Consider the following 24103-nt stretch of genomic DNA (forward strand, 5'->3'; position numbering starts at 1 on the left):
AAAAAGTGTAAATTTCGTACATTTACAGGCAGCAGTACTTTGACAATGTCTCTTTTCCCGCACCTCCTCCAATTGAGATAATTGACCTTTATCTACTTGCATGGAATATTCGACTCTGCAATATTCGCAATTTTTCCGCAAGGCGCTGAAATCAGTAAATTGTTGCCCTAAACAAAAGCCAAAAAAGCCTATCGAAAATGTGATTTATTTACAAAATTCACATGTGCTCTGATGTCAAAATCTGACTTCGCCATTTTGTAAGGATGAACTGGAACATATCACATCGAAACCCAATAGATCACTTTTAAGGACGTTTGAAATGTCATCCACGTTAAAAAAAATCATACAAATGAGTAGATTTAATCAGTTAGGGTGATCATTTCTGATCAATGCACACAGATCATGGGATCCTTTGTGCTACCCTGTCATCATGAAAATCTTGAGGCCCTTTTCAGGACCTCATCTCCTTCTCAACCTATTGCCTTACGCTCTACACGAATCACTCCAGGCGAGCAAACTGATGCCTATGATTAGGTACCAAAATGATAGCTAATCCTTAGGGCAGAAAGCAAAGAGTGACTGGCGTCAACCTCGTTTCATTAGACTGTAAATTCGAGAAAGCCACTGGGAGGACAGCTGTGTCTCACCCCTTAGGCCTTACACTAATGACAGCGAGTAAGGCAACCAATGGTTACAAATGAGTAACGAAACATTTAACGAAACTTAGGTGAGGTTAAGTCTGAAAGTACCGTAATTTTTAGATGATCTTTATCTAATAGCTTGCAGGCCCCATTGACACTCCCTGTAACTGACTAAAATGCGGATATGATTTCAAATGTTTCGAGACACCAGATCTGAAGACACCATCATTTCATGTACTAGATAAAAGATCAGTTTAGTGCTTGAGAGTCAGTTCTCAGTGATAACAAAGCATCTTCGGTGGTGTTTCGGTTTTTGTGTTGAGAAAAGTTTGTCTAAGATCTCTAACGTTCGTCGGCAAAGTTCATATCTCTTCGAACGTTTGCTGAAAATGTCTCCAGGGCTCTTTTCATTGCAAGTTTAGTTTTGCCATATCTTTTTGAAAATATTGCACGTCAAGTCCCACTGTTCCCCTGTTTACAATGACTAGCGTAAATTAACATATAACTTTCTTAGAACTGTGTCTCTTACAATATGGTTGTTAAATACACACTACTCGTTCATTGCAACATTGCCATCAACCTGTCTCTATTGTATTTATAGCGTATGACGTGGGTTTGACAAATAATGTTATATGACAAATAATCGCGCAGAAAGATAAGTTATTTCAGTTTCAGTTCGTTATACTCTGCCATCATACGAAATAAATGTTTAATCCACCTACGTACCCTGTACCAAATTTATTATTCATTTTTTTAATTGTGAACCGTTAAAAGAAATCCAGCTTCGTTAAAATGTTAAACAAAACTGTACTGATCATTAAAGTGCCCTAATTTATCAATTGTTTACCCGGCAAAACAAAAATGTACATGTCCAAACCATATCTTCTACTTAATTTCCATTTTCGATATAAATTCATTCGGTTTAAAAGTCATACAATTCGCGTGTACAAGTCGACCTGCAAATTCCATTTGCGCAACATTTCTAATAAGGGAAATAAAGCTGAATAGCACTTGTAATTATAAAAGTAGTAAAATGTTGAAATGTAAAGAATTTTATTTAAAAAAAAACTTCATTCAATGACAAGATATGCGTCGGTGTGGCTGTTGATGAATGGGTGGGTATACGTTACTAAGTGAATTTCCTTTTAGTGTTTTGTTTTTCATACACTCTCGGAATTTTAATGGGCTCTTTTTCATTGTACGGGAAATGCATAACAAGCGCCATCTGCTTGTCAAAAATTAAGTGAATCTTCTCTAAATAAATATAATGTGCAGCAGAAGAGGTGAATGTAATTATAATTATAATTATAACATCAACAATGCCGATCTAAAATTGTAATGATGTGTTTGTTCATACAGAAATATTAATGAGATTTATTCATATGGATTCAGACCCGTACGAAGGTAGTGGTTTGGTATATGTTAAATGATTGGGGTGATTATGGCTCGTGAGTATGGCGATTATTTTGTAGACTTTTGACGTAAAACATATGGGAGAAATGTCAAACGCTCATGAAATCGCCATCCTTGTGTACTTTACTAGTCATAATGGTATATCCCTAGTAAAATTGGTGCAATTCTGTGAATTTGGTAGAGTTGAACTGTTTCTTGTCTCTTCGTGATATTGTAGTGAGGAAGAATATTACACGCAGGCTTAGAGTACAAAACAAGTTTTTAACTACCAAGGTAGGTATGAAGGTATTTTTTCGCACTAGATGTCGATTGTCGTTCACAGAGGACCCTTGAAATATTTAAAAATTTGTGTGGCGTCTCACCATCCAATACTTTTTTTGTTCGATTTGAGGTTGGCTTTGTTAAAATGACAACTTATTTGACAGCTCAAATGACATTGACAATGATCTATTCGAGACGGAAAAGAACTATTTCTATCCAAAACGTAAATACAAAATTTTTTATCAAAATACCAACTAAAATCATAAACAACACAACACTGGTGCTGAAAAAATTGACTTTTCCATCAAAAAAAATTGAAAAATTTAAAAAAAGTTGAGATGAATCTTCTTCTCAAATTTAACAAGTTGATGTCATTGCACTCAAACAAAAAAGGAAATTTAAATTTGACTGTGACACCGCTCGGGTTTAGAGTCCCGTAATTTATTTAAATAAATCACTAAAACATAACATTCTATGAAGCTCAAACAAAATGTATCCAAAGATTTCATCTATTGCACAACGAACGTATTTTCACTCAAACAAAACAAACTTTTCCATGTCTTACTAGAAAAAATACGGTTCTCCCCTCAATGGCTATGAGAAAACTGCGTTTTGTTGACGTTTCGAATGACATTTCTAGCGAGAAAATTGCATCACTTTCCCTCCAGTGGGGAGAAATTAGAACTTTTCTCGCTTGAACTGTCACTTTGTTTGTGTTTTCAACATTAGCATGTCGAATTGATGTTCCTTGTTTCGTAAGAAAAAGGTAAATCGCACCTCGCACGTATGAAAAACGTTGTGTTCACCACCTCTGGGTCTCTTCGCTCTTGTAGGAATTTCCTATTTTCTCCATTCGGTTAACAAACATAGGTATTTATGTAACAATTTCGCTGGTTGTAGCCCAAACGTAGTATGTATGTGTATGTTAAGCGAATCATAAGAAAAATGTAATGAATATTCGTTATCCATTCTAAAGATTGTTCGAAATTTGTGAGTGGCCACTAAGACTTCACATTTTGTAGATGAATGACAGCTAATCAGGAAGGAAAAGAGAAGCATGTACTCCTTACATCCTCATTATATATACAACTTCAACTCTTTTAATTTGTTCAAATAATGAAAATAAATTTCAGAAAAAAAGGAGTCGATGGAATGACAACTTAAAATGTCTAAAGCGTTTACCAATCTCGTTGTTTGTAAAAAGGATTTTCTTTTTCGCAAAAATTTCATGAATTATGGTAAATATGAATAGATTACATCAGCTCTTTAAAGATTATGTTTCGCATAACCACTTCCACCCATTCCCGTTTATATTATGAAGGTATACTACCGTTATTATCTTAAAATATGTACATACGCTCACCGTTTACATATTTCAACTAAATAAACTTCGCGGCTGGCATAACCGAAAAAATTTTAATAAAGCATTTCGGATATTGGTTTTTTTAACGGTAGGTAAATTTTGTATTAATAGCATTCAGCATATAACATAAAGAGGGAAATTCTCGTCATATCTTGGTTGGAACGCTCTGCAACCGAATGTTTGAATATAAAAAGAAAGAAGAAAACGTTCACTTGTACATTAAAAACTCACTGAGAAACAAAAACCGAATGAAAATAAATTTTTCCATAAATTTTACTGTTCTCTTATACACACAAAAAATATCATGCTGGAAGGTGATTTCGGTTTTCTTTTTTCTTTAATTTACTTTACTGAGAGACGTATAAAATATTCGGGTACAACATTTTCCGTTTAGATTACATATCGCGACCAAAATGATTGTAAAAAGTAAAAGACAAAAATTATTTCTGTTTCCAACGAATGGTTTCAGGCTCTATTACAGATGGGGTGCAGTTCTTACTTGAAGCAAACGTAAATACTTTAACATTCACAGTTTTGATACTTCAATTTAAAAGTATTCGAGTAACTATAATTGATAGGAGTACGAGTAATACGAGTTTTCGTGTTTTTAGCCATGCAGACGACCGACATAGTTCATTCAATTGTTTGATTAACTCGGCATGAAAAATCGAATTACGTGTTCCAAACAGAAAATTTTTCTGCACAGCACTTACCCTTTGCTGCTCGCTGCACGTTGCTTCTATACGTATATTTTATAATTAGGGATAACGTGCACGTGTGGAAATATTTTTAATCAAAAGTGTTAAAACCTTCTGTGTGGTAATTCGCATCTATAAAAAAAATACGAAAAGTTGTAGATTTAAAAATGATAATGCAACGTGAGCATCAGGAAGATGCGGGAATTTGAAAGAAGATTAGGTTTAAATAAAGAGACTTGAACATTCGTATTGTATTACTAGCCTTGTCATATTAACGATACTACAAAAAAATTACTTCCTGTTGCGACAAATCATGTTGTAATGGAACACATTAATAATAAAATTGCTCAATGTTTCCGATTGCAGTTCCGTGATGTAATCTTATTGAGCCATTGACTTTGACGTCTTCATACCATTCTTCCAAAAAATTAAAATTTCGCAAAAATACGTGATAGTCATAACGAACAAATAAATACAAATCTAGCCAAACCTTATTAATCGCTGAAAAAACGTAATATCAAAAGATTCTGCAACCAATTTTTGAACCGCTCCAAATTTTAGAAATTATCTGCATTTTCTTCTTTCAATTGAGTTTACAATCACCATTACCAAGAAAAGGACAATATTAGAAAACCAACAATACAATTAAAGTTGTTGAAAACCAAAAATAATGAAAGAACCACAACCGAAAATAAACGGCACATTATGTCAAACATGCAATAATATTACACCAAACTGTAACAATATTACAGAAGTTGCAATAGTATTCGTTTGTAACGCAATAAGATAACAAACGAATATTATTGCATCACAAAAACGCGGATTCGATTTCTAAGGCTATGGAGCGATATTAAATTTTTTGACTTGCGTACTTTGAAAGAGCTCATGAAAGTTCACGAAACTAGGTTTTTGAACCCAAAAAAAATTTGGTCCAAGTCCTTAGGTTCACTCACTGAACCCTCCGAATTCCGTAATAATATTGCAAGATTACAGGGTTCAGTGAGAGAGTGCACACACCTGGACGAAACTTTTTTTGGGTTCATTGGTGTACTTTGGTGAACTTTCACGAGCTCTGTCAAAGTACACAAGTCGCATAATTTTGGAATTCAATTTGGCCTTAGAAATCAAAGGTGCGTGACTGTAATAATATAGTTCCGGGAAAATCTTATTACAGTAACATTACACATATTGCAATCTTATTGTATTTTTATGTTTGCAATGTTGGCACTGTAAGAAAGTTCGTTCGTTTTGTTTTTAATTTTTGCAAAATGCGAAGAGCGCCACAGTTTAAAATTGTGTGTTCTACATAATGTACTTATTTCAGAATTTGATCGGTGTAGGGCAGTGTTCAAATTTAATGTTATGGTGCGAATATGTGTACGTAACTCAAAGTAAAACATTTTTAGGCTGTCAGCTATAATATTTCTGATTATATGAACTATCTTAGTCATTGTTGTCACACGTTTTAAATTCTTTATTTAACTCAAATTTTTATTAATTTTATAATCTTCGCAAAGAAGTATACAAAATGAAATCTAAAATTGGAATTGAATTTAGGCGTATAAATGTGAATGTTCACAAAATTCCGAATCGGCTAAGTTGACCATAGTTGCATAAATATAACGTGTATCTGGAGTCGGTTAAAGTTGATTTCCACATATTTTTGGTGTAAATTTCCTCTAACGGCTAGCGAAATCAACTTTAACCGACTCCAGATACACACAATTAATGAAAGAAGTGCTTCAAATAACTTAAACCACTTATTTATGAAGATTGGACAACAATTCCACTCATCCTAAAGGAACGGGCCCTTGAAGATCGATAAATTGAAATTGAAAATTTCGTCGTAGCTGCAAACAAAATGTCGCAACAGATAGTTGTTGAGAGACTGGTATGGCAAGTGTGGTATCGTTGTAAAGCTTATGGACAACCTGTGTTTAACAGATGAGTCCAAGTTTCGCCGAGGATGCTGAAAATAAAAATTTTCAAATATTGTACAATTCAGACAAATTTTGTAAGATCCATTCTCGGCGTTTAATAGATCATGGAATCAATATCGCCATTCAAAGAGTTTCAAACTCTCTTCATCTTGGACTTATCAAGATTTATAAATGTCGAAGTTTCGACTTTAGCTGGCTGTAGCTACGTGGTCAGGTTGTCGAGGGAAGCCATTTTAACATGAATTAGCTTAGAATTGGTCCCTATATTCGTTGCTATAACAATCTGTATTCAAATTGACTCGTCGGTCCCGCACGGCCATGAGTGCCGGTTCTCCAAAACGGCTGGATGGATCCGCGAACTGAATGTGGTTCCTTATAGCACTCGAGTCCCTCAATAAGAACATGAAAAAAAATCAGAGTTGGTGTCGCGACTCTTTTTAAGTTTTGTTCAACCCCACCGTGAAATCTTCTTGTTTTGAGCTTAAGAGACGACAAACTTTTAAATGTTGTCATACCTTTTTGCATGTACATATTTAGCGAATCATAAGTGAAATGACCTACACTAACACATTTACATGCTTTTATGCACATTTGAAGTATGAAAACTTCAGATGCTCACACTGCATGCGTAATATTAGATTCAAGATAGAAATACCGAGCCGTTCCAATATTGACGATTCGGTTACCCAATGTGTTGGCAATCAATAATATATTTGGAAAGCAAAAAGGCAACCGTTCAACCTCCAACGACCAAACAGTAACCTTGACAAACGGCTGACCCTTCATTCATCCGAAAAGGTCTCGGAATACTTACTTTTTCGAACTGAGATGCTATTGCAATGCATTTTAAAATTATTGGAAAAATTATAATTTTTTTAAAGACGTCACATCTTATTGACTACGATACGATACGAAACAAATGACCGCAACCAAGATGAATCAATCGCCAAGGAAAAACGGGAAATTTATGAAAAGTGCATTCCATTCTACGCCGAACGATACCGAAACTCATACAGTGAAAGGAACTGGTGAGAGGTCTTTGGTTCGGAAGCAGAGGATGCATAGGAAAAAGTGTGTTTTTGGTAAAAAAATGATTTCTTCCTTTCTTATGGCGACAGTGGTAAAAGAAGGTCCTGACTGATTAGCGTTTTTATCAGTTGTTGGAACCCTACTGAAACTCTACACATTGTTTTTTATTATTATTTTTGTGTTTGTCCATGAAATAGTACTAGCGGGCTAATTGCTTCCGATCTGGGCGGACCCATGGACCATACACAGGGAACCATTTAGAATCGTTTTCTGTCCGGAACCCGAGAGTGAATTGAATGTATCCACAGCATGTGTAGGAAAATACGTAGGCGTATAACACAAAAAATCCATTACAATTGTTGATCGATTGTTGTGTAAATTCAAAAGCTTGCCGTCGATTTCACTTGAATGATGTTATAAAATCCTATTCTGGTATATTTTATTGTTAAATCCCATGATAATCGGTACTCATATTGTAAAACGGTAAAACCATCATTACACTTCAGCTTCTGTTGCACAGCCTATCAGTGAGATAACAAATTTTACCTTAAAAGCATTCCAGCAGAACAAATGTTATTTATTGGATTACATAAAATGGAATTAAGTGGAAACAACTTCACTCTTTCACCTGCAATTGTAGCCACTGAAAAGGATAATGATAACTCTCAATAAAAAAATTGCTTTTATTGAAAGCACCACTTCCATAAAAGTTGTTCTTGCTAAGGAAGCAGAAGACGAAACATCTTATTTCTCATTAAAAATGTTTACAATTTCTTCCCCTACTTACACTGTATGCATGCCCTCAATCTTTTATTAAATGCTACCATAATGTATGATAATATATTTGTATAAATTTTCAATATATACGGAATGAAGGGAAGAAAGATTGAATAACAAGAGAAATATTGGAAGCATAAAGGCTCTCTCACTCATACCATCTATTATTGTTTTTAATTTCTTGAAACTTCACTTCCATTTTAATGGTATTACGTGCTTATGCTCTTAATATGCTACAGTGCTATACAGGTTTTGAGGTGGGCTTGGGCGGCTAATGAGATGCTTTTCCACCGTACGGTTTTTTTTTTCTGTGTGTGTTTACTTCTTCCTTGGATTAATTATACGCAGGAAAAAATTTATGGAACACCTGAAATACCAACTTTTTTTCGAACAAGTTGTAATTCATTACATCGTAAAATTAAAACACGTTTATATTGCGAAAGAAAATCAATGACGACGTTCTCAACTTTTTCGAAAGAAATTATGATTCCGGACAAATGGCAAAACTTTTTTTTTTTCAATGCAGAGCTATGCAATAAGCAAGCTGGCTGACCGTAAAAAAAGTAAAAAAAAAAATTCGAAAGAAACCTACAGACAGAAATGGTTTTCTTTTTCCTTGAGTACAAGAAAACCGACCGCCTCAAAAATGTGTTTTTGTTTAAAAAAAAAAACGAAAAAAGAAAATGAATTTTCATGTAACCGGACTTGAAATGTTGTTCGGAACAATGTAAAGGAAATGGACTTCAACAATGACTGTTCATCTGTTATCGCCACAGACAAACAATGAACTGACTTCTTCTTCCTCGCTTTAATTTTTATCTACGACTAATACATGCAAAAATATTCCTGATTTTTAGTTGTTTTAGCTTTGACTATGAAAATGTACGTTTAACATACGAAGTAATAGTGTGTTGTCTTACAAATGTTGTAATGTTAACCTTTTCAGTACTAGACCGAAGTTTTCCATACGACCAGAGCGATGAAAAGTAAAGTTTTCGTGTGAATTTTGTTGATCCGAGGCGTAGGCGAAGTCATTAAACTTACGAAAACGAGTTTTGGATTTTAATACCGAGTCATGTAATGTACGGTTTTTGACGCATGTGGGCTTGTAAATTTCTTATGCACACTTGTTTAGAAATTTTGGACCCTACACATATACTGGCTAAAAACGGCCTGTATCACTCGGTGGTGGCATAAACAACATTAGCGTTGTAACAGTTAGTAGATAGCAATACTCTCTCTAGCATCCAAACTCTCTCAAAAAATCGACTTAGGGGGAAAAATAAGTTTGAGAAACGCTGATTTTTAATATAGCTTAAACACAACAACAACAACAACACGAGCGAACAAAGTAGCAGTGATTCATAAACGTATCTACCACCTTAATAATTGTAGTTTGGTTGCTAGGGAGGGTATTGTAGATAGTGTACTGAAAAACGTTGCTCATCGCTCGCTTGTTCGAATATAATTGCTCAGAAACTGTTGTTTTGACTATTGGATTATTGCTCTTGGATCAAAAAAAATCCAATCAAGTAGTTATGTGGGGTCAGCCACATTCATTAAAAACGTTTGTAATATTTTCATTATAGTTTTCTTTGTGAGTTGTCCGTGCTAGTTAGTGTAATTGATTGAATTATCACTATCGTTACACTAACTTCCGTTTAATGTACTGGTAAAATCCGTTAATTCGACTCTTTCAACTAAATTTCTGATGTTAACTCAATCGCCGCTCAAGCTGCTATCCTATTTCTGAAAAACTGTTAATGAGTGGAACAGAAGTGCTATTTTCTTTCCAGGAAAACACATCTGTATTTAAATTAAAAATTAAACCATTGGACGTCTGTACGCTCGTGTTTTTATTTATTTTTTATTTTATTAAATGTAAAAAAGTTTACGACATAAAAAGAACATTTATACCAGAAGGTATAATGTGTACCTACGATATGCCAGCTAAAATCATTTTATTACTCGAAATATTTAATTAACTCTGGCATATTCAGACTAAAACTAAAAATTTATTTATTTTTAACAGAAGAATCACATTCGTAAACATTTTCAAAAATAAATATTTAAAAAAAATCAGTTTACTTGAGATTTGGCTCTTTCGTTTCTTAATGACGAGTGAATTTAATGTGCAGTAATTTATTAAGAAAGTTAAATGGCCATAAAATGAGCACTAAAGAAATCATGTTACAAACTATGTGGAACTTTGAAGAAAACAAGGAGGTTTCCGCTGTCCTGAAATTATCCACAAAAATCTTACACATACTATTGCATGTATGTTGATGTTCCTGTTTGTCAATATGAATTGGCGAGCCTAAAGTCAAAGTATGGACGTAGAAGTAATGACTCATTTTCCGTTGATGCACGGAGTAAATTGATTATGTTGTCTTGGGGCTAGAAAACGACTCATTACCGTCTCGCTCAAAACCAGCGTTTCACATTTTCCGCAAGACAACAAAGTACCGTACTATCTTGCTGGGACATTTTTTGTTTGATGTGTACGATGCATTTTCTGCTCGAACAACCTTCTCACACGCCTCAAAAAACAAAAAAAAATGTCCTAGCAAGAAACTTGTGTATTATTGCTCCCTAAGCCCTAGGAAAATATGTCAAAACTTCATTGACATGAGTGTTGAAACACATTTTCCAGAACCGGGGGCTTAGTGAGTAATACTTACATTACTTATCAATGGGGCAAATGATGGAAATTATACTTCTTATGTGAAATACCTGCGAGCTGAAATCAAGGATTGTATGCAATGCATACTCCCCAAAATTAACATTTGGTCAGAGGTGCATATTATATTTAATGTATCGTACATATAAAACTTTTCATGGGCGCGTTGTGCTTTGCCTTATTTTGTTCCCTCAATAGGCCATGAGAAAAGTGTGATTTCTTGACGACTGTGAAGCACTTTCTATCACGTGGGGAGTAAATAGAACTTTCTTTATTCGAACTGTCACTTTGTTTTCGAAAATTGTGTGACGGATCGATGTTTTTGTTTCGTCTAGAAAAAAGGAAAAACACAACTTATGGAAAATTTTATCTTCTCTTGTGTCTGAGGAAATAGGAAATTCAAACTCTTTGAATATCCTATTGTCTCCCCCTGGTAAACAAATAACTATTTCATGCCAAGAATTGGGAAAGTTGATTTACCCACATTCTCGGGTTAAAAGTAGCCATTTTCGCCCCAAGACATAAGAAAGATGTTTAAATGACTTATTACCCAACGAATTCATTAATTTGCTTGATTACAATGTTACGTCATCACTCATTTACTCATAACATTTCTTACACAAATAAAACGTCACTTCGTTCCAAAAGTACGAACCATTTTACATGTTTCAGAAAATGTAAAACTAATCAGAAATTCAGTCAATATGCCACTGAATTATGTTCAGTCTTAATAAATTTTGCGTATTATGTGCTTCTGTTCATTATGAGTATTATGTTTTCTGTAACCTTATGTTATTTTCACCATCATAAATTCGAGCGTAATCATAAATCTTTACAGAAAACATTACACCCCAGACATTTCAGCTACTTTAACTCGCATAATCATAAATATAGAAAATGCAATTCAACACCAATTTGTTGAACATAATATTTATTCAAACAAAAAATGATTTATGTTTGAAACTATAAATTTAACATTTACTCGAAGATGAACCATTTATAATATGAAGCTACAATGTGTTAATCGAATAAATCTATCTATATACACACCGTCGAGAACAGCAGCTCATCCTGACAGCATTAGTACCTATTTACGATTTTATATTAGATTTACATGAGAAATTACCCGCCTTTGATTAGAAATCGTAATTTGGCGTAATGAAGTCGGATGGAGATATATCCCGATCCAGATTGAAATTCTTCACTTTATTACAATAAATTTTCATGCTAAATGCGTCAAAAACCGTACTTTTCATGTCAAGCCATACGTTCGACGATCTCAGCATGTAAAATCCATTGCATAACCCGGGATAAAAATAAAAAGTCTCGTGGTCTTGTGTTTATTGAGATCGGCCGCGCCTCCGATCAACAAAATTCACACGAATAGTATCTTACTAGACTAGGGATAAAAAGTCGAGTTTTCGTGTGAACTTTGTTGATCTGCGTGGCATTTTGATCCCGAGTTATGTAATGGATTTTACACTCGCCAAACCATGAAATACACAAACAACAAAACCAAATATAATACAAACCGTTCAAGGTTGAACATGAATGTATAGAAGAAGAATGAGAATAAAAACGAAACAGAAAATACGCGATATAAAGCCGGACGAGTTGATCGTTCGATGTGCATCACACTACCAACATTGATACGAATCAAATTTCTCTCTTTGACGAATAACATAAACGAACTACACCATTAAGGAAAACATCGCCTGGATCCCTAGACCTGTTTGCAGGTCTGCTGAGAGAGAACTAAAAAAGTGTGGTTTCCGATAACTTTTGACGCGTGATATTTAGTGTTTTCATGGTTTGGTGAGTGTAAAATTGTGTACATCACTTGGATTGAAATCACGAAATAACAGTATACGTGTGAATTCGTATACCGAGAGAATAATTTTTGCATAAGTATGTATGTTGTGTCGAGACGAAGTTATTACTTGTTGAGGGCGTCGAAAGTAGTACTTGAAACAGGAAAAGTACGGGTTTCGATGGATGTAACATTGTAACATGTAAAATACTATTACGAACCGTTACGCTGATATTTCACTGTGAACATCCAGACGGTCAATTAACCGCACATATGGGAAAACTCTCCGGTTACGAGCCCTTTATCTCTTTTTTGTTTCATCTTTATTTCTGAATAAAACAAAAAGGTTCTTGATAGGAACACGGTTCGTACGAATAGGTGAAAACATATATCTACTGGTGACCGGTCCCATTTTCTGTTTCGGCACTCAATTTATAGTATAATCATATAATACATGTACAGGGTAAGATCGGTTGATGATGATGATGATGATTAGACGCCTAACTGGTTATTTAACACCAAATAAATTAATGAGATGATGTTTAGTATTGTAAACATTTAAACTAATTCTGATTAGCTGTGACAGATGTATGGTATATTGGTGTGCTTACGACTTAACAGTCACCTACGAAGAAGAAACAAAAAAATTTATGTCATGTGAACGGACTCGTATAAAACACAAACAAAAAGGGGGAACAAAAAAAATAGATTTTTTTTAAAGGTTTGTTTTCTAAACAGTCCGCGTTTATCACCGACTTTATAAAAAATAAATGTTTTTCGTAAAACAAAATTTAATTTTAGATTTGTTTTAGAGAGAACGCTATTTCGTCAAAAAATGTTAATAGGTTCAGCTAAATTTAGAAAGATTTTCTAGTTTACCACTTAAAATATTGATAGATAGTAATTTAGAGCGATTAAGCGTTGAAGATAAATGAGACTTGCTTTCAAAATTTATGTTGAGTTAATTTAGACAAGGGCAATCATCGTAGAACATTCACGGAATTTGTAATACAAAAATATTAATTTTAACGTTTTTAAGACTACTTTCTTTAGTCTCTTTACACCAAAGAAATCATTTTATGTACAGTAGTGCGATCAAAGTATATTGCGCACTAGTGTTATCGACAACGACGACAAAGATAAGAGATGAGCTCTGGCTGGAATTCTCTTATATGGCAAAGCATATAGTAAAATTAAAGAAGTAAAAGATATTCAATCAAACGCGACACAATACTTTAAACAAAAGATGTAACAGATTTAATCATAATGTGGCGATACGCTTGTCTTTTATCAAAAATGTGTCAGCGTTCTTGTTTAGGAATACTTTCGGAAATAGCAATTTTTCAGAAATTTTCCTAGAGTTCATCGTGTTAAATTCCAGGAAAAATGAAATAAAAGTGTTTGTATTTTAGGATATTTCAGCTTATGGGCGTACAACTGATTAGTATTGCATTCAACATTATGTCCCCGAAATTCAATTCAATTAAATTAAATATTCCACGAATTTCACTCAAACACGTACAGGTATATAGATCCAGTTCATCCACTTCAGTCTTATTATTTTAACTTGATAAAAGTTAACAGCAAAAACATTTCCCAACGTTGCAACGCGTTCTATAGAGTATTTAGCATACTTGTGTTTCGTCGGCGCGTCCATGCTCAAAGAAAATTATTTTAGCATCAAGACAAGCGTAAAATTACTGTCTCGCCGAAATGTGTTTAAATATCGAATAAATAGCAGGTCTGTCAACAACGTAATTGCGAACATATATTTTATTACATAGATAGGAAGAAAAAAAAAACAAAATTTTAAATTGAAAAGTTGGGTGGCCAATATGCAGTGTATTAATTCTTGGAAATAATACAGAAGTCTGATGTGACGAGATTTTACTCCTTTTTTATACTTAAATATATTTTTTACTTTCATTTTTATTTTGTTGCATTACTTATACGAACGGTCGTGTCTGTGCGTGCACAAAAATATTTCTCGAGAAATTCAACTCTCTAATAGTCTAAATTTTTCAAGAGTTTCGTTGAGATTTTAATACAATTAATTCGTCCAAAATTCAATTCGGCTACAAGCAGGGACTTTAATCATGAATGAAATAGCTCGACTCGTGCGAATTACGGCCCTCGCTTAACTATCACCGTTATAGAAAACTACCGTGCGTGATACCGGACTTTCACCTGAATATAGCCAACTATCACCGTGATAGCTGACACTCACCGTGATAGCTGACACTCACCGTGATAGCTGACACTCACCGTGATAGCTGTCTATCACCGTGATAGCTGACTATCATTCATGATAGCTGGATTAACTAACCGACAAATTCCACCAAAGTAATCTTTTTCGATTGATTGAATTTCCACGAGTGGAAAACACAATTTTTCTGGAATAAGTTCCAGATCCTTAATGCGACATAGCCCATCTTCGAATTTAACCTCAGGAATTCAATTCTGCGTCGATTAAAGAAAAAAAAAATAGTAATTGGTTGATAATTACTCACGTTATCGTGTTTACAAGCAAAATATTGGGACAAACAATTCCGTTTTTCATAACATTTCATACAACCTTTGGGACAAACATTATAGGGTATTTTTCTGCACAAGACCATGACTTACAGTCAAGGGAATAACTGAAATTCTTTGCAACTGAATTTGCTATTGACTGTGATGCACAAACGAACAAGTCATGCTAATGAACAATTCATTAGATCCATTACTCATCTCAGCTCAAGCACATTAAAATATCGATACACAGCTAGCAAGCTAGTATTGATTTCTGGTAAGACTGAAAGCCGCAAAACATTTGAACAGTTTCCATAGAAATATGGAGTAAATAACGGAAAAGTGATTTAATATTATCGACTCAAGACGATGTGTGCTAGTTAGAATAACATTTGCCTGCGGTAGAAGCCTGCGGTAGATTTACAATTCTCACATATTAAATGACAATAATGATAACGTATGAAAATGTACTTTCATTCGTTAAAAGCTTAAAAATCGATTTTATCGTTGAATTTTCTAATTTAATGCATAAACTGTGATGTAACTGACAATAGCAGAAATAAGCTCATGTAACCGCACAATTAGCTGGATGTGTTCTTTTATCACATGCAATTATCGAGGGGAAAACAGTTCCGAAAAGTCGTAGTACCGACGTAGCAAAAGTAACAAAGTTAACCAGAAAGGCATAAGAGCTTCCGGCAATCCGAAATCAATTTTATTATGAATTGAGTGTTTGAGCCATACTTTTCAAACTCTTTTAACCACTACAGTTAGAGGCAGTGAAATTTCTGCATGAATTTGCTTCAGTTGTTTTTCAGCTGATCCACAAAAACTGTTTACACGTCTTTATACGGTCTTACCGCTTCTACGCGTGTGCGTGTAGCAGCTTCAACCGTATAAACAAGTATAAACAGTTTTGATTGTATGGATCAGCTGAAAAACAGCTTCGGCAAATTCATGGTGAAATTTCACTGTCCTTGACTGTACCAGTAACTTAAATACAAAATTGTTTGATAATCGAAAATCAGGAAAGTTCGGAAGCCTGAGGTCACGAAAGTCATTAAACCAGAGACTATTTTTGGGAAAACGTTTTCCAATATTTTCTTGAATTTTCGCACATTTCCTAAATTTTCGGCGATTTAAAAAAAAACATGGGAAAAGTTACAAAAAATACAGTTTGTTCACCTTTAGAAAACATAATTTAAGATTTATCAGAGTTTTAACTGTCAATTTTGGGGATTTTCAAATTTTGTGCCAAAATATCATAACCTGGAAACACTTTATTGACTGGCAACATCGATGAATTTTAAAACTCTAAAATGACTCAAATAAGTTCCAGACTACGAAAAGTCAGTGTAATCTCTGGAAAATGTGGAAAAATTAGTAAAAGCATATTTTCTCAAAAATAGTCCCTGTATGCATTGAACTCAAGAAAAGTAAAAAGTCAGAGAATGCTATGAAACCGGGCAAAGGCTCTCTCTCAAAGTCAGGGCCCAACGTTTTTCAAAGTACTTTTCCCCCTCTCCATTCATTCATTCATTCAATTGATATAATATTTGTAACAAAATTGAATTTATTTATAGAATTAAATAATAAAGTCACGAACACGGAGCCACGAGAGAGAGAAAAATTGCCTCTAAATTATATGAATGAAAGGTTCAATTTTTATCAATAATATCTATCATGACTGTAATCAATTAACAGAAAATTTCATGAATAAAAAAAGCATTGAAACGTTATTTTCCCTTTTATATATATAGCGTGTGTTGTGTATAGATGAAAACGGATAAATTATAACCCAGATAAAAATGATACTTTATGGTTTTTTATGTTACATTCGGTTCTGTGTTTCGGTTACACAAACTTCTAGCGATATTTCATCAGAAATTACTGTGTTCAATTACAGAAAAAAAAATTTAATGTAAACATTCACGTTTTGCGATAAAAGGTTACCCAATTCATAAATGCGAAATTATTGTAATTTACACTTACATTTCGTTTATAGAAGTAATTATTTACTGAAACTCCTATTCCGGTATAGAGTCATTCAATCTTAAATAGCCACTTTTCCGACTCTTTTCCTTCCTTACTAATTTATTCGTACTTTAGCTTTGTCAGAGAAATTCGTAGGGAAACGGCAGAAGTGTAGCTACTTTCACTGGGCTTAGTGTATAATGCGAACTAACAAGGAATAATAAAAAAAAACACTGAGAAATACATGAAAGCAAAAGGGCTGCTCACATTTTTCCTTAAATTTAATTTCTATGTGACTGTGACTTTGCATTGTAAATGTAAATGGATTTTTAAATTAAATCCAACGAAAGTGGATTTTCACCATATTTTCTTTTGCACTTTTTTTTTCATATCCTTCTTGCCTTATTCAAATCCACCTTTCAAGAAGTGTTATTTACTTCGTAATTTACGAGTAACCAAATTTTTGTATTTCGAATGGGAAATGTAGAATTTTTTTTGGTGTTAAGTGAAAGTGTAGCTCAGAAAAATAAAATATTTAAAATTATAAACACAGCCATTGCCAGTACACTTTTTTTTGTGAATGAAAATTAATTTAGTTTTAATTAAATTCGGGTAGGCGGATATTATTGTAATATATTTTACGTTTCTTTTTTTCACTGGAATCGGTGTGTGTACTATGTCGCTGTGAACGGGTGTGACGGAAAATTTAATTTTGCCCGAAATGTTCACAGCTTGAAAATGTTTCATTAATTTGATGAAAGAAAAAATTCATGTTAATTGTTAAAAAAGGAAAAAGAATTCATAATTTCGAACTGAATGTACACTGAATTGAGAACATATTCATCCGTTGCGGAGAAATCCCAATCATTTAAAATAACTATCGGAATACGTCGGAAAAACCCGAACTGAGGAACCTGGGTGGGAGGTAACCTGAATTTTTCAATAATATTTTGCAGGTAAACTGTTCCAGGGCCTATTATTCACTGAAAAACCTACTGAATTTCCAAAAATGACCGGTTTTTCTGAACATTTTCAGTAAATTCTGGTATTTTTGGTAACAGAATTAAACAGAATAGTAAATCAGGTTTCTCCTTTTGGTTTTACGAAGGTAATCCGCGCCTATTTCGAGCTTTAGTTCAACAACCGATCAAAGAACCATAATGATTCATTGAGCATCGATGCAAAGAATGTCATCTGTAGACACAAAAATGAGGCAATGTATAGGCTTAAGCAGGTAGTACGCTGCTTTTAGCGAATTTAATGAAATTTTCATCAGTATGAATAGGTTTGAGTTAATTTTTGTCAGGAAAAATGTTATCTTAAGAATGGTAAAATATTCATCAGGTTTACACGCCCCTCCTCAACAAAAAAGAATTTTTTCCGAAATGCACCTAAAAACTAAGAACGCACATCGATTCAGGGACCTATTGGGAGCTCAAAACCGCATTCAGTAAAATCGAACCAGTTCCTTCCCCATACAAAAATTTTCATTTCATGAAATTTCATACACCCGAGGGATAACCGACTCGGGAAATTGACTACACACCAAAGGAATTGCCGTGGTATCCGGTAAATAATTGGAATTGATGGAATTGACCGGAATTGATCGGAATTGACTGGAATTGATCGGAATTGATAGGAATTGACTGGAAATATGTGGAATTGTAAGGAATTGAAAGTAAATGAGAGTAAATGCTGATAAGTGTGATTATCGGAAAGAAGGACCAGCGAATGCAAAACCACACTATTTCCTTTTTGTTTTAATTTTAAAAGCTCCCGCACAATAAATAACAGTGTACAGTGTTGATCAGTTCCATTTTAGAACAAGTCCAACGTTCTTTTATGTTCAAAATATGCACACTGAAGGATTCTTCTTCAGAGGATTCTTGTGAGTCAGATGCGGAAGAGTTTGAGCCGCAACAAACAAGTGAATATTCGTCAGGGGGAGGTTAGGCTGGGGCATTGCCGATGCGAAATGCTCCAGTTTCAAACCAAATTTACAAAAAAATGCATCACCGACAATATCATCTATTCCATCAACTTTTCAAAAGCCTAAAATCTTACGATGTCGATCACTTGAGCGAAACAAAAAATTGAGTGCTTTGGCTTTTGCTGACGTTTGCTGAACAAATCCATTTCCTGTCGAGGTACGAACAACGTTCTGTGCATCGGACAACTGAAATAGACAAAACACAGCAATTTACTTGAAAACATACACACTTCACATTCACCATATCAAATTTAATAAATGTATAGTCATGGAAAAAATCATGTAATTCCTTTCCCGCACCATAAATCGTAAAGAAATAAAGTTTTTTTCTTGCCTAGGACATAAATTACGGAATTTTTCTCGTAACTTAGGCCCTCAGCATGAAAAGTTGTATATGCATCTGTTGTGGACGGTTTATTTTAGGCACTTTCGCTTGTCGCCCTCACTTCGTTCGCGCTACAATCCGCGAAATTGCCTAAAATATACCGTCCACAACATATACGTAAATAACTATTCCTGCACGATATATAGTTCGGGAAAAACTGACATTTCTTAGTGAAAAATCATGGCAAAATATGTCGTATTTCAGTTGTCGGATGCACAAAAGTTTTTCGTCATTTCCTAGCTTGGTACGAAAAATACTATTTATCTAAAATAAACAATGATGTGCGATGTGAAATCATTTTAAACAAAACTGCAGTCAATTAGACGGTTTAATCTAAATTGAAATTGAAAAATCTCTTCTAAAAGTATGAGTAAAAATTAAAGATTCTAACAAAATGAGTCACAAATGTAGGACAACATAGTTGTTCCAAATTTTATCTTGATATAATCTGACGATTCTTTTTCCAAAATGCTTAAGGGTTTAACTTTGACTTTAAATTTATATCTATTTGAAAGTATCGAGCAATTATTTCGAAAATTCGTGGAATTGAAGGAATTGATTGAATTGAAGGGCGAATCCGGCAAGTAGTGGTGTTAATCCGTTAATTAAAGAAATAAAAGGAATTAAGAGCAATTAAAAGGAATTGACAGGAAGTACCTTTAGAAATTGAAAGGGTATTGAAAGGGAATTGAAAGGGAATTGAAAGAAATTAAAAGGAATTGAACGGAATTGAACGGAATTGAACGGAATTGAAAGGAAATAGAGCGAATCCGGCAATTAGACGAGTTGGTCCGGTAATTGAGGTAATTAAGCGGAATTGAAAGGAATTAGAAATTGATTTCCCACCATTTTGGCCAGTCGGTTACCCCTCGCATACACCTCTCTGAAACCGTTTTGTCACAAAAGTTCAGTGAGTGGCGTGAGTGGACATATTTTGATCGAAGCTAATTTTTATCTCATAGTCAGAGGTCATACCTTTCTAACGATACCCCACTCTGTGTATTTCGTGTGAGAAAAATCACTTTGTTGACTTGTAAATTGTCGTGAAGTCGCCATAGTAGCACCACACCAATATTGTTCTGGAAATATCACTAGGTAATTCCGTCGTACATTTGAGTACAAAAAATGGTTTCGCATATATATCGAATGATTATATTGACAACTCGGTTCAATAAATTTCACAATCGATCCCAGATGTATGATTTTAATTTGCTGTGACTTTTATGCAAGTGAATGACACAAGTTTGTATGAATTAATTTCATTTCATTTGTTAGTCTATAACGTGCATTGTATGTTGAATTTACGTTGTGTTTGATTCTTGAAATCTGTAGGAAAGATTTTGAATTCAGAACAAGAGTTGTAATCAACGTTTCTGTCAATTAATTGACTTTTATGATTACTTTGCTGTCATTTGTTTTCGGTGATAGCAACGAAAGAACTGAGCGATGATCGGCGGGGTGAATGTGGTCTCATGTGGCTAATTCCAGTATTGTTTTCATTACATTCTCAGAATTCCACAGAACTTTAAGAGAGAACAAACGGATTTCTGTTTTAATTTTGTAGAGCTCTGAGAATGTAATAATGATAACCCTGGAATAGTCATACTATACACTAAAATGAATGTCGAAACAATTGAAGTACAAGATTTTGTATCAAACACTGAACGATACTTTGAACAACAGAAGTGAAAGGCTACACCGTGATACACACAAGACTAATTTTATTATAGAAATGTTGTGAGGTTTTAAAAAAATTCTGAAAATGTTTTAAATTACTGGAAAAATTCGGCCTGTCGATATTTTTTTCATCAAACATGTAAATTTTTTAAATGCAAATACCAAATTTGAAGGCCTGATAGTATCAGGCTGATACTGTGATGTATACAATTTCAAATGTGTTGATTGAGTATCAGTTATAGTGTTATACAATATCATATCAAAATATTGATTCTCTTTTGCTTCTGTAACTGGCATTTCAATTGCAACAACGTAAATGTTTCCAAAAAAATATGAAAGGGGAATTCCTCGTATATCCAGCATAACGAGTATGATTGAATATATTGCGTATAAATCGCAAAACTTTGACAACCGACACCTGAAAATAAATAAATTTTACCTGAACGGATTTTGGTCAAACAAACTGCCAGTGTGTAGCGCTTGATCTCATGAATCCGATGAAGTAAATGGTTTTTTCAAAGTCTTATTGCTAGGCAGATATTGTTCCGATTGAAAAACTGTTTTCTTAACTACAGTGTTGAAATATTTCGACGTGGTTTAGGAATGGGAATGCGATCTGGCACTACACACTGGAAGGTTATTTGACCAAAATCTGTCGAGGTAAAATTGAATTATTTTCATATGACGGTTGTCAAAGTTATCCGACTTATACGCAATATATTCAACTATACTCGATATGATGGATATACGCAATAAACGTATACATTGGATATACGAGAGCATAGAAAAGTATAAAAGAATTCCCCTAAAGACTTTATGTCATTGATATCCATTCAATAATATGGAATCAATATTGACAACATTTGTGGTTATATTTCGATATCACAATCAAAGGTAGTTTTCTTGGCAATTACAATCTCCTAGATTATTTTTAGCCGCTCAGAAGTAATGTGTGCAATTAGGACCGCTATGCTGTTAAGTAAAGCAAATTAGAGGGTCTTGGCCACACCAATCGGGAAAAAAATGTATGCACTTACTGTAGTGCGCATATTCACTACCCGTACGCAATAGTTATTTATACAACCCAGTGATAAATGCTTTTTTAGGCACTAGATGTGTAGATTGTCAGCTCTTGATTCTTTTTCCAGAATGGTGGTACTTTTAGTTGGATGCGTTGCACCGAATTGTTACCCACAATGGGGTCAACCGGTGGAACATTTCCATCACCCAACCCAGAGTCACCTCCATTACCAACTACAGGATCAACCGGTGGAGTTCCTCCATTAGGTTGATCGTTATTAACACCATCTGCCATAGTAGTTATGCAAGTGTATACGGGACGGGGTACATCGTGTGCCTAAAAAAGCATTTATCACCGAGCTGTATACAACGTTTTTCGTAATAAAGGCAACGGAAGGTCCTACTTTTCGTCACTTGTTGCGAAAATATTCATTTGATGAAAGTTTCAAATTGCTACAATTCATAAAAATTGTTGCGTTCGATGTGTTGTCAACCTCGACTTCGCCTGGTTGAGAATTTTCACAACTTTTGCTGTTCGGTCGTAGTGTTATGAAAGCCAATTTTCATAATATTTTTTCAGATTTTGCAATAGTTGAGTTCCCAAAGTTCCATCACTCAGGGTTTGAGATTATTGATGTGGCAGTATGTTGGTTTAAAAATTCCACCACCCTACATGGTTCACTATCTTCGTAGTTCCAGAATTTTATGAATGTTATGAAAGGATTTTTTAGGTTCACCAGTGGGTTTTCGGGATTATTGAGGTGGTAGTAGGTTAGTTCCCACAATTCCATTGCAGATTTAGAATTTTTGTTTTTGAGGTGTAGGATGGGTATCAAAAGAATTATTTGAGATGTTACTTTTTGTAAAAATTTCACGCTCCTTTAAATAGGGACGCACTGACGTTACGTGTCCAGTATAGTGTTACGAACTCACTAGTGTCACGTACATAATTTCTCATCTTGTTTTTCATTAGTTTAATGCTTTCAGGTCTTCTTTAATGACAAAAATTAAAGAACCATGGAAAAATGTCGACATTGCATTATCACTTACCATTCATTTCACCAGAATAGAATATATCGCCTGTCCGTAGTAACGACCTAATACAACGATTTCGAACAAAAAGTAACCAAATCGAACGTTAATGATATCGAAACGTTCTGAAACTTGTACCATATAATAGACGATAGGTAAAATAAAATTAAAAGTTTGTCGAGTGTTCGGTACACAAACTGTTGTAATTTCAAAGGCGAATAAGGAGTAAAAGTTTTTCCTTAATCAAATAAACGGCTCACAATAACACTTTACTGATTTATTTATGCTCGATAAATCTTCATTTCTCTCTTTGGCATCATCAATCTAAATAAGACAATAGCAACGATTCAACTATAAAATAAGTTTCACTGAGAATTAACCCTGCTCTATTCCATAAAATAGCGAAATCGATTAACTTTTCGCTTATACGCATCCAGTGTATGCGTTAATATGAACTCATTGTTATTATTATTCTGCGAGCGCATACCGTAAGAAAGAAACAATAAACACACTTTTACCTACTTACCCTCGCTCAGAAATCACATAAAATATTATTCCAATTCAAAGAAAAATAAGAAGTTTATGTAAACAAGTCAATTTGATGTAAACATCTTCAACACTTATCGCAACACTTATCGCGTGAATATTCGCTCTTTTCTTTTTGCAGCGGGAAATGCTTTTCTTCCCATCGTGGACCAACGTACGGTTAATAAAACCGTACAGAATATAACCTAGAGAACTTTGATATTTTTATTCTGCAATCGTATGAAAAATGACTCGAGGGACTTGAATATTTTGTTGTGCTAGTTTCATTATTATCATCTCGAATATCGCATAAAAAGTGAAAAAAAATATCTACCGACGACGATAAGCACTGAGAAAAACTTATTTTTTTCTTTTTT

At 34.1% G+C, this 24103-nt stretch overlaps 1 protein-coding gene across 3 annotated transcripts in view; it reads left to right on the forward strand.

The window, feature by feature from the left end:
* LOC119071374 (tyrosine-protein kinase receptor TYRO3-like) overlaps nt 1-24103 on the forward strand; it is a 77423-nt gene that overhangs the window by 18341 nt on the left and 34979 nt on the right. The window lies entirely within an intron of this gene.

Source organism: Bradysia coprophila, chromosome II (genome assembly GCF_014529535.1).
Source record: "Bradysia coprophila strain Holo2 chromosome II, BU_Bcop_v1, whole genome shotgun sequence".
Classification (NCBI taxonomy): domain Eukaryota; kingdom Metazoa; phylum Arthropoda; class Insecta; order Diptera; family Sciaridae; genus Bradysia; species Bradysia coprophila.